The following is a 12585-nucleotide window of genomic DNA, read 5'->3' on the forward strand; positions in this document are numbered from 1 at the left end:
ATTCTGCTGCCACATAATTAATTGCTGGTTGAATACTAGCTCCCTCCTGCCCTCTGCAAGCTCCCCAGTGCAAGGACCCAACCCTGAAAGTCTTTTTCTTTTTTCTTTTTTTTTTTCAAATTTATTTATGCATTCAAGAGCTGGGGTACAGGCCAGAGGCGTGGAGGGTGAGACGATTCACCAGAGACAGAGTGGGGAGCAGAACAGGCAGACTGACTGGAATACACTGCTGAGGGGAGCAGCGGGCAAGCCAGGAGAGGTCTGCTGCGCCATGTGGGTAGCTCCCTGGCCGGGGATCGAACTCGTGCTGCAGTGGCGGTGGACAGCTTCGCAGGCTGCTTCCCAACCCTTTGTGCCACCAGGGAGGCCCCCCAACCCTGAGAGTCTTGGGGTCCCCACTGCCCAGCTCAGGCCGAGGTCAATCAAGAGAGTCCAGAGATGCTTGCTGGGAGCAGGGAGCGCCTGTGATTTACCTCGTTGTTATCTTCATCAGAACCAGCAGGCCCAGCGTTACTTTTGTCCCAAATCTGCCTGCAGTGTTATCCCCAAATTTCTTTCCTCTTCACTGACCCCTCCCTTCCCCCCTCCCTTCTTTCCTTCCTTCCTTCCTTCTCCTCCTTTCTTTTTCTTCTCTTTCTCTTCCTCTCTCTTTGGAACAGGAGTCAAATTTTTTATTTGGCCCTTGCTTGCACTCCAAGTACTCCTAGGCCTGAGACTGTGCCGCAGTCCCAGCTACCACGGACTGTAAACAGTCACCCAGCAAGCACAGGGCAGCTTCACTATGATAAGGACAGACGGATAAGGACAGCCCCAGAGCCCTGATCTCTGAGGCCACCCTTACAGCCTTGGCCTTTAGGCTCAGATGTGCACTTGCGCATGCCCACACCAGACTCCAGGTGCCCACCGTCAGGCACGCATGCCCGGTGTCCATGCTCCCCAGTGTCTCTTGCATCAATACGATCAAGGCCAGAGAGGCTGGTGGCATAAAAAACCTGATAAACTCGTTTACCCTACAGCACCCCCCATCAATTTTAAAGGTCTATCCAGCTACCTATCACCCCAATTTCCTGATGCCATCAGCCTTGAGTAGGTGGATTTGCATCGCACTAAGGGCCTCCAGCAAACGACAGACACAGGCCTCCCCCCGCCACGGATGCGAGTGCTCAGGATGGACGTCAGCAGTCTCTGAGTCCCCTGGGCTGGGCCATGGTGGGTGGGGGTGGGGGGGTCTTGAGCCCCTCAGGCCCAATGACTCACAGCCCATTCCACCTCCAGCAGCCTTGCCTTTCTTCCTCGGCCAGGGCTGTGGTTGACAGTGTCACCGAATCTCCAATGAACCGGAGCCTCCACATCCCCACAACTCAGCAGCGGGAAAGAGCCTGCTACTTTCTAAGGGGTTTGACCCCGATTTAAACAGAAACGGCTGAGAAACAGAACCGGAAGAGGAGGCAGACTGTTGCTTGCGGAGGGAGGCTGAATTCACGTGGGAGAAAACGGTAGAGCTCGCTGCATGGCCCGGAGGCTGGAGAAGACCCACAGGGCGTTTCTGTTCTCAGCTGTACACATTCAGGGGCTCATTGCAGAGGCCCCCGTAGAAAGCTCTGTGCTTTCTACACTAAAAGTGTAGAAATGAGTGGAATGTTTCGAGAGTTCCACAGGAAGCAGGGGTTGGTGCTGAACTCACCACCGGTCGCCGCCGTTTCATTTCCAGGCCCCACGTTAGAGGGATCCAGCACAGCGTGTGTTTTTTGTGTTTCCCACAGAGTAAATTCTTTGATTCATGCATATAATAAAAACCTCAGTGGGGCTTCGGGATTTGAAACTGTCATCCAGTCTGCTGCATCCCTGGCTGCAACCAGTGACAGACACACTGATGCTCTTCAAGTGCTTCTGACAGTCTCCAACCTTCAGCGCCGCCCTTCGGCTTATGTCACAGAGCACAGCAGCAGTGGGGTGTGCAAGTAGGCCGGGAAGGGAATAAGGGGGCAGACGGGGTTAGCAGGGTGTCGGGTAAAGGAAGATGCTCAGGCTTTTGTGTCTTTGGCCTCTGTGGCCATCACCTGCGGCCTTGAATACAGGAGGCGCTTGGGAGCTGGGCTGGGATCTGCGGAGGGGTGCACATGCCTGAGGGTAGGCACCTGGGAGGCGGCGTGGGTGCACCTGAGCAGAGAGACTGAGGCTATAAGGGCGGCATCGCAGAGGATGGTTCCGGCAGAGACTATGAGACGACGACAAAGGATAGAGAGAGTAAAGATTCGCCGGGCTGGGAGGCCTGCCAGCCACCCCCAGCCTCTCCTGCACCTAGTTGCCTCACTACAAATGACATCGAAAGATCATTAAAAGCCTGAAAAAGCCACTGAGGGCCCCAGGAGTGTCCTTTACCCGTCTGCCCAGATCCATAGAGAAGTTGCCCTGGTCCTTGCCGGCACTATACGCGGAAAATAGGGAATAGAGAGAAAGAGGGGGTCACTTAGGGTGTAGAGCATGAAAATCAGAAGCTGTCCCTCAGAGATCAAACCCTTGCATTCATTTGTGCAAACTATGAACTTATTCCCAACGCCCTAAAAGAATGCTGAAGTCCTTTTATGATCTATGGCTGTTTTCTGAATCTTTCAGAACCTGCAGCGCACACGGAGTAAACTATCATGTTTAATGGCATGTGAGCGTTTACTATGAGCAAAGTACACAGAGATCCCCAAGAGTGGAATTCCAGGGCCTGGGATTTCTCCCCTCCAGGCTCACTTTGAATATCTGCTCCGCAGCGGCCTAACTGGCTGCCAATTCCTGCTCCAGAAGCAGGAAATTACAAAATGAAACATTATTTGAATCTCCAACCTTCCCCTCTTCATCTTCTTTTCCTGTAGCTGACAATGACAAATACCGTCCAGGAAGGAAAATGTGTTAAAAAGAAAATCCAATCAAAAGATCATAGCATTGTCAAGAGTATATAGAGAGGAAACAGATAAATTTAAACATTGATTCAAGGGTACATGGAACTTATCATATGACCAGTATTTCGATTCAGCAGGCAAAGGTGAATGGAAGAAAAGAAATATGGACACCTACCTCTCGGCCATGTATGAAATCAAGTTCCAGATAGATTAGTGACTCAAAAACTACGTGTAAATAAAGCATGTTGTTGCAATTAGTGAGAACTCAGAAGAAAACACATTTTGTTGGAAGCGATTGCATATAAAATATCTGAGCAACGCAGGTGTAATAAAAATATGCTTCAGTGAAAGCCTGCAAAATCATAAACCATGTAAAATAAATCAAGGGCCTCCCCGGTGGCGCAGCGGTTGAGCGCTGGGTTGCGAAGCTGCCCGCAGCCTCTGCAGCGCCAGTTCCATCCCCGGCCGCCAGGCGAGGGTCCCACATGGCGCACAGACCTCTCCTGCCCTGCCCGCTGCTCCCCTCGGCAGTGCACTTTGTCTGTCTGCCTGTTCTGTTCCCCGCTCTGTCTGTTGGTGAATTCTCTCACCCTCCCACGCTTCTGACTGTACGCCGTGCTGCTTGTATAAATACATAAATAAATCTTTAAAAAAAAGAAGAAGAAAAAAAAAATCAAACTGTCTTAAATGTGCACACAAATGGAAACTACAGAGGAAAAAACTCCTGAAAATTAGAAATGAATGTCCGAGTGTGCAGTGATGGGGAGAGGACTGGTTTGGCCTAGCACGTCATGGTTTTAACTTAGAACAAGATATTTCATTCCTTAGAGCCTTTGTGGAGACTCACAATACTGTTGTGTTCGCAAACGTTCCCCAGTGATCTTTTGCAATGTCCATTCATAAATTGAAATCATTCCCCCCAAAAAGGAATTGTCAGCATGTGGTAGAATTTTCACAGGGTCCAATCACTCATTGAATGTTGCCCACTGGGACCTAAATAGGAACAATCTGACATGCACCGGTGTCCTTCAAAATCTACTTGGCATGTAACAGTAGAAAAGTGTTTGACTTCCCTTTCTCTTGCAAAGGTATCTCTATATCACAGGGTTTTTTTTTATCAGTATACTGCATTTTTATGCTCAAAGACTGATGACATACTATGCGGAGACAGACATATAAAAATTGATATTTAGTGTTTCCAGTGTTCCCAAGTCTGTATTTCAAATGTTTTTCTCGTGGTTTAAATTGTCTTTTAATGGTCGCATGCAACCAATAAAAAATAAAAATAAAAATTGTGATAAGGACTTAAATAGTACATGAAAAATGAAATTCTGTTGAGAATCTGACAAGGGACAGGACTTTGCCCCTACCAGTTAGCTCACGTGTGTTGTGGATGGAAACTGCTAAGGGTTTGAGAGAAATAGTCAATCGATTGTTTGCAGAGAGGAACTGGGAACTGAATGAAAGTAAAAACCATGCTGAGGTCCCACCGAGATTTGAACTCAGATCGCTGGATTCAGAGTCCAGAGTGCTAACCATTACACCATGGGGCCCGCGGCGCGGGTGGGTGGTCCCGGAAATCTCTGATGACAGCTCTTCTCCCTCCACCTCCTGTTCTATCGTCTAAAGGGTGTGAGCAATCTCTGCTTGTCCTCCCCGAGGGGAAGAATGGGCGCTGACCCGCCACGTGGCTGCACCAGAATCCCGGAGCCCAAAGGCAAACACCGACCTCTAAAGGTTAGGAATCCTCCCCGCCACCCACACATTCCCACATCCCCTCCGGAGCGGCCCGGGAGCCTGGAGCCCAGGTGAGGTCGCTGAGCGAGGCTGGGCCTGGCCACCTGCCGGTCCTGTGCCAGGTGTTGGCACTGTCGCGTCACCCAGGGCGCATGACCCGCCCGCGAGACGGGACCGTTGTCCCCACTCACAGAGAGGGACCCCGAGACGGACGCGCGATCTTCTCCCCGCTTTGCCAGACACTGTGGCTTCCACAGTGGAGACACCGGAGTTTACAAAAAGAGGAAACAAACGTGCCACGACGCGGGGGGCTGCAGGATCCCCGCAGGCCTGGATGCGCAACTCGGGGCGGGAGGACAGGCCGCCCGCCCAGCGCCCCCGTCACCTAGAGGAAATGCGCAGGTGGACCCAAAGAAGAGTCCCGCCCGGGGTACCCACAAGTCCGGTCCCACCTTTACGAAAACCCACAGAACGACCGATTGCTGCGAGGGGTCTGGGGGAACGTGAGTCGCGTCTTAAGCTCCTCCTGCCGGCTCTGAGCGGCCCGCAGCGCAGCGCAGCGCAGCGCGACGGGACGACGCGGCCGTTTCCTCCCTGGCGCCGGGCGCGCTGGCGGGGATTCTCCGCGGGTGTCGAGCCGGCTTGGGGGAAACCGATGCCCGCGGCTCGCGCTGGTCCTGGGCTGGGAGCGGGGGTGGGGGTGGGGGGCGCGGACGGCGGAGCCCGGCACCCTCTTCTGGACACAGACGTCAAGCGCCAACCAACCCAGACAACACCCACAGTCCCGTAAAGTCGGCCTGAAACACCCCCTTCTTGGGGCGACGCTAACTAGACCAAGTCTTCCAATTGGTGATTCCTGGAAAGCTGGGCTGGGAGTTTTTGTCGAGTCTAGCACAGGACGAGGATGGCCAAGCAGAGGGTGTAGAGAACCCTCAGGAAAGAGGGTAAAAATCTTCCACGGAAGATCCCAAACTCTCAAAAACCTGGCAGACAAGGAAAAGGTCCTTCCACTGGAGATGCTTTTCAACCTGCGCCGGGAAGGCCCTATAGATTCTTGGCCCCACGACACAAGGAGCCAACGACGAGTGTATTAGTTAAATCATATTTTCCAGTGGCTCCACTTGGCCTTGACCCTGAGCTGTTCCCGGTCAGTTCCAAAAATGCACTCCGGGCAGGGAAGTGCTTGAGACCTGACGGGCAGCGGCTCCAGTCCTCCAGAGGCCTGCCCTGGTCACGCCTCTGAGCACAGCCGGGGAAGCTGGTCTGAGTAGGGTCCTAACTTGGCAGCTTTCAGGGGCCATTGCTCCTTCCTGTGCCCTCAGAAGGAAAACAGAGGCACCCTCAGTCTAAATCCTGCTCACAGGGAAGTGCTCAAACATCTTCCATCACAAATGTGTAGTCTTTCCAGAGACTAGTTGCTTGCCAGATGCTGGGCTCCCTACAATCAAGAGGTAACCCAAACGAGGCACATACTTCAGGACAGCAGGCCCAGAATGTAGTGACAGGGGCCCTTCTCCCTTGAGGTGAATTCTCATCCCAAAGATGCAATATGGGAGCCCGATCACATTATCCTGCCCTCCACTCCCCCCCTACCACCCCCCCCAACCCTCCTGAGTGCACTCACTAAGTAGGGTGAAGGATCTTGGGTGACATTTGCCTCCACGGAGACTTCTGCTCCAGTCATGGGCAAAGACTTGGTCTTAGGGTGGACACGGACTTGGGATCCTTGAAGAAAAAGAAGTGCGGGACGAAGTAGAACAGAACTCTGGGGAACCCAGCATGGACACGAGCCCCCTGGAGACTGTGGGCTGAACACAGCATATGGAAGTTTATGCACTCAGCAAGTACTTGGGAGCTTCTCACAGGAGCCGGGCTGTGGGATGAGAACCGACAGGTGAAGGCAGCCACTGGGCTGGTTCCCTTACTGTCTAGAGGAAAGGGCATACTAAACAAACAGCAAATCCATGAGGTGATATGGGGAGCTGAGGGACCTGGGCAAACACAGACAAGGGCACTCCTAGGTCAAAGGAGCCAATGAAGGTCTCAGCAGGAGGGCCGGAAGGTCTGAGGTAACGGTTCAACAGTGGGGACAGAATTAAGATCTCATCTGGCAAGGGCAGAGGGGAAGGCAAAACACTTTGCATGTAGAAAACAAGAGACGGGGAAATGGACAAAATAAGTATTTTTTTTACCGCGGCCGGTGACTTGAATAGGGGTGTGGGGGGGTGGGTGGCGGGCGGGGCGGTGCAGGAAGGCTGACAAATGAATCAGGAGAGGTAGGCAGGTTAGGACGGCCATTAAAATGTAGATGGCTGCTTTAAGCCAAGTGAGGAGGACTTGTTCTGCATTAGAATGTCCTGAGGTGGCAGCAAGGGCTGCTCACTCTTGAGCTGCTACCTGCAGTTTGGAGAAGCGTCCCATGCAGATCAACTTCACCCAAGGGCAGAGGTAGTTCTGACATTAAGGCTAAGAATCTAAAAACTGTGCAGCTCTGGTGGGACGAGGCGGCCTCTGTGCTCTGCTTGTGTGGGCTTGACCTGGCAGGGGCCATTGGTAGATGGCTCAGTCACAGTCCATTGCCTTAAAAATCTCGTCTCACTCTTCCAGCCTTAGAGTAATCTGCCATTCTTTCAGAATCAGGAAACCTCTTCTTAGGCACACACAACTTGCCGCCTAGGACTCCAGCCCAAGGGAAGGGGGACCGTCGTCCCTGACTGGCGGCTGTTTCTTTCAGGGCTGGGCTGACTCGCTTCAGTAGACTTGCAAAGGCTGACAATGATCCTGTTGCTCTGTGACTGGCGTGCCTGTCATTTCGTTGATTACAGGGGGAAATGCTAGCTTGAAGAGCCTAGATCACAGAGGAAAAATGTCCTTAAAAAAATCTAGGAAGGTCCCACCGAGATTTGAACTCGGATCGCTGGATTCAAAGTCCAGAGTGCTAACCATTACACCATGGGGCCACCTAGCAAGGTGGCAGAACATGTATCACTTGTGACAAATACTCATTCCCGAGAACCTGGTTCCTAAATTTCAACATGGGTTTCAAAAGTGACTGCCGCCCTCTAGAGGGCCATCTCGGAAACGTAAGCCTGCTTTGGCTGTCTCCGTGGGCGCTAGCCGCAAAGGTCAGGTCAGGACCAGACCAGACAGAGATCTTGCGACTTTTGGCACAGGGGTACACAAAGAATTTCCTAGGAGTACGCAGCTTCTGTAAAATGACGCATCTTTCACCTGGATTTTCCAGGTGTCTTTCCTAATTCTTAAATCCCTGCACCTGCCTTCGCACCCGCCCAATGAATCACCTCTCCTGCCACTGGCAACACCGTGGAAGGCCTTGTTAGGACCTTAAGAGACGGGAAATGGCACTTTCTGTTTTGGGAGCCCTGAACTACACACGAAGCCTGGCCACTGCCAGGCCACCACACCACAGAGAAGCCCGGGCCAGCAGAAGGGCTCTGGCCGGCAGTAAGGGCCTGACTTGAGAGAAGATGCCGGGCCTCCGCTTCCCTCCCTAGATTCAACTCCAGCTAGTGATTGTCCGTCCACCAGAGGCCCCTGAGCTCTGGGAGCAGAGTGCCCTTCCCGCTGTTCCTAACCCAGAATCCATTGATCCAGTTTTATTTTATAACCCCCAAGCTTCAGGCTGGATTATGCAGTAACAGTGTTACTCCTTAAAAATGTGACGACCCCCCCCCCAACTCCCTCGCCCCTTCCCTTATTCAAATCTCATTGATTTTGATAAATCATTTTTATTGTCTGATGCCTCCCCTCAAAGCGCCTTAAGAGGAATTTTCATTTTGGGGGGGAGGGAGCACTGGGCATACTCAGTGCTGGAATCATGCCTTGATTAAATAAATTTCCTTTATGTTGGATGATTGGGTTACGACTAAGTAAAATCACTGGCTAGTCTAGAAGGATGAACTGGACATTTTGCAATGTCTAATGTTACCACATTGGCCTCGTAATGCATGATGCTAACTTATATCTTAGTTACATATATTGTTTTATTTGATTCAAGCTTCTTAGACAGATTTCTCTCCTGGGAACTTGTAGATAAGGTACCTAATTTGTGTTTCACTTGTCTGTGACCTCAGTGGCCAAACTCCACAGCTCACTGCATGGGGGGGCGGGGGGCGGGCAGGGAGGAGGTACAGGAAAATCTGTGGGCCACTGGACGGAGGTTGGACTCACCTGCTCGGTTAAACTAGCAGATGTTGGCGCTTCCTTCTTTCTGCAGCACGGCTTTCACTGTAGCATAGGATCAGCCTCCCCCAAAATGTTCAGACAGGCTTTCCCGATGTGTCACCTTAGCACGCAGAGTCCAGGTGAACAAAGGAGTAGCCTCAGGAGAAACTGCCACCATTACTTAAAATACAGATGACGCAGGTGTAGTGTCATCTCCAGAAATATTTTTATCTGAGAGAGAAAACTATGCTTTTTAACTTAAAGAATTTTATTATTTTCTTTCTTCAGATAGGAAGTCAGTAATTTGACAAAGGTCTCATAATCCTTGATTCTTCGAAACTGGCCCAGGCTTTTCAACTCTGGACAGTCCTCAGCTTACTCAGGTCTTGAGTAACGTTAACCATTAGCTATCCTGCTGTCTCCGGAAGACACGGGACCCAAGCTTTGTCAAGACTCCTTATATTCTACCTGCAGTTGAGACACTGTTACGGGACAGACAGGACCAAGCCAAGGGTAAGAAGATGAGGCTACCCTCAACCCACTTAGCGCCTGGGGCCACAGATCTCCTAATCAACCCTTTCCCATGTCTGGCTCATCCTGAGCCATTCAAAGTCTCCCCCGCAACAGTAAACTCAGAGGTCAGCAGACAAGGCCATTAATAACCACACCAGGCTCCCTAGGAGGCCCAGAAGCGACCGCCTTCTCTACAACCCATTTGTGTAAACCACTCCCGAGTTACCAGGGCTGGATGACATCCATTAAGGCCCAGAGCAGAGGCGAGACGTAGGCCACAGAAGCTTCTGTGAAGCTCATCTTAAAGCAGGGCGAGTTCTGATCATATGACTCTCCCCTCCTCGGCACCCCAGGTCCCTTCCCCACTCCCTCGCCCAGGATATAAACCCTGTCCCATGCACTTTAGAGTGTACAGCCTTATGTTATGAATTTTCCATATATAATAAAAATTGGTCTCTCTTACTAATCTGCCTGGTGGTCCTTTTTTTGTTCAGATCAAGAGCTGAGAGGGATGGGGGAATTTTCCCCAGTGACCGAACATTGACAGTCGTATTTAAAATTCTGAGTCTGTTGTCTTTTTTGTCCACAGATACTGAGATTCCAAATCAAGAAATCTCAACAGATACTGAGAGCCTGACCTGTGCTAACTCCTCCAATCTGTGAGTGCCTTTTTTTGACTATAATCTGGAAATTCAGCTTAAGCCTTGAATGGGGTTCCTTCCCAGAATTTGATGAAAGTTACAGAAATAGAATCTTGCCATAATATGAGAAGGAATAAAATGAATGAGATTCTTTCAAAATAGCAGTTTCTTCGATATGAAGAAATCACACAGTCACATGTCAAGTAACCAAAGGGAAAATTCCAACAATGACAGATGGGAATTTAGAATCTGAACAAAGGAAAACTGAAGTGTGAGCATTGCCCACAGCTATAATGTACCTCAAAACCATCCATGGAAAGACAGTTCAGGTTACATTGTGTGCAAAGATAAAATTGTAATGGAACAAGCTGTAATACTGTTAAAGATTTATGGAAATGTTCCTTAGCAATCATTTACTATGATTCTTTACTTACTGAAGAAATCTTGACTCACTGTCTTGTGGTCAGTTTGGAGGCCAAGCATACTTCACCCTCCAACACAGTGAGTTCTAGTTGAGTATTTCTTGTGTTATCGTGAATATACAGAGACCAGCATCCTACATATGTTTGAAGCATTCCATCGCTACATCAAGTTTACAGCAAGTGAGCCTCATGGGAAGATCGCAGAAGATAAGCGAGGGCAGCAGATCAGGCTTACAGGACGCTGCTTAAGTTTTCCTACCCCTAAGTTCTGTGGTTAGTGTCTCAGGAGCTTAACTGAAATTCCATAAAATTTCCTGTGATCAATCCAAGGAAGGTCGACCACCCATTTCCCTAATTTAGGTTTTCGGTGAGTTTTGCATTAGTATTGGGGGGGGGAAAGTCCATTTAAATTGTAATGAAAACTGTCTAAACTCACCACAGTGCTGACAGCTAAGCCATAACCTTTTATTTTGACTCTATAACTGGAGACTTTAACTTTCAAAACAAAATTTAAATCTCCCAACTCCCACATTATCTGACATTACAAGACTTCACGTACTCAACATCAATAACCCAGATAGAAGAGAAAAAATTATACTTAAAGCTGGAGAATCAGGTCACATGGTTCCAGCAGTCATCCTACACACCTCAGACTTTGGAAAAAGGAAAAAAGTTTCGGTCGAGGACCATACCCTAGATTATCGCAGGGTTTCCAGGGTTCATCTGGGCAACAGAAACTGAAAGAGAAAAGAGAATACTTAAGCTCGTCTTTCTCTTAAACAAGCATAACTTGTCTTCAAGTTGGTAAGACCAATGGATGTTGGTCTCTGGGTCATCACCTTCCAGGACTTTCTTCACTCTAGAGGGATGCACCCAAGGCTTTTATGCCTGCAAATTTCAAAGAAGTGTGAGTGGTTAGAAAAACATCCTAATTACGAGGACATTCTATGAGTTGAGCTTGGGTATCTCCACTCTGACAGGTCTTAAGCCCTGATCACCAGGATGAAAGGATGCAATCTGGAGGCAGAGAGGCCCTAGAAGGTACGGAGTTATGAGTCAAAGCTGAAAGCTCTTTGCCCGTATTTTTTGATTCTGCATTCTTTTTCTATGTCTGGTGCAGCGTTCAAAATTGAAGCCTGGCAACTACTTCACTTTTGCTTGAATTTCAGGAAATTAAAATGTGTTAAGGAGGGCAAAGGGTGTGTGGAATAAGGAGAAAAGATATCCCAAGATACATGCTATCAGTTACGTTTATGTTGGAAAATACCTACGTGACATTCAAATATAACTTTTAAAATTCCATTTTCTTTGAACCCTATGCTGAACATTTGTCTTGTCCTCTTGGGCTGCAGCTTGGATGAGATTAGGTAGCATCTTTTGCACAATACTGAGAGCAGACAGCCTCACACCTCGGCTCATAGCAAAAGGCAAAAGCAAATTCTGGAGTCTGAAAACTGAACTTCTTTTGTATAGTCACCCCCTCTATCAGAACTGGGGCAAGTGTCAGCTGGGGTGACCAGGAAATTCCGTAGGTAAACATGGGCTCTGCAGGCTGGGTGTGTCCTCTGTTGCATCAACCAAGGTCTAATGCATTGAGACTGATATTTACCAGCACAAGGCAAAACCCACAGGGTTTCTGGAAAGATTTTCATGACCACTGACACACCATCTTCCAAGGGTTCCCTTCTACTTCTCCAAATCCCTTCTCTGGGCTGCCTAAACCCTGTCCTGTGTTCTATGAAAATATCTGCAGATTTAAGTCTCCTTGACTCTCCGCCACTGTAAACTCTAAAGCTGGGAAGAACTCATCTTTAAGGCACCTTCGGTCTTGATCGATTCCCTCCTTATATCCGAGTGCTCTGACACATGAATGTCATGTTAATCATCTACTTTCCAGACTATCTGGGTTGATGTCAAAGTACTATAAGCTCAAACAATCCTTTCAAGAAACTCAGGTGGGTGCTCATGGACCTTTTGCTGGAGTTCTACACCCTACCCAACCTCCTTTGCTTAGGAATTCCGTGCCACAGTCCCGATAAGCACCTCCTACGATATTCCAGCCTTTCCATTCCATTTTGGGGGGTCCCATTAGGATCCACCACTGGGACAACCTCTTCAGGTTCCAGGGTTTTTTAAAATCTCGCTGGTGGAGACGACGACGACGACGACGAGCCTCCCTCCTCATTTGCCTTCATC

This window comes from Talpa europaea (genome assembly GCF_964194135.1).
Source record: "Talpa europaea genome assembly, chromosome: 2".
NCBI lineage: Eukaryota > Metazoa > Chordata > Mammalia > Eulipotyphla > Talpidae > Talpa > Talpa europaea.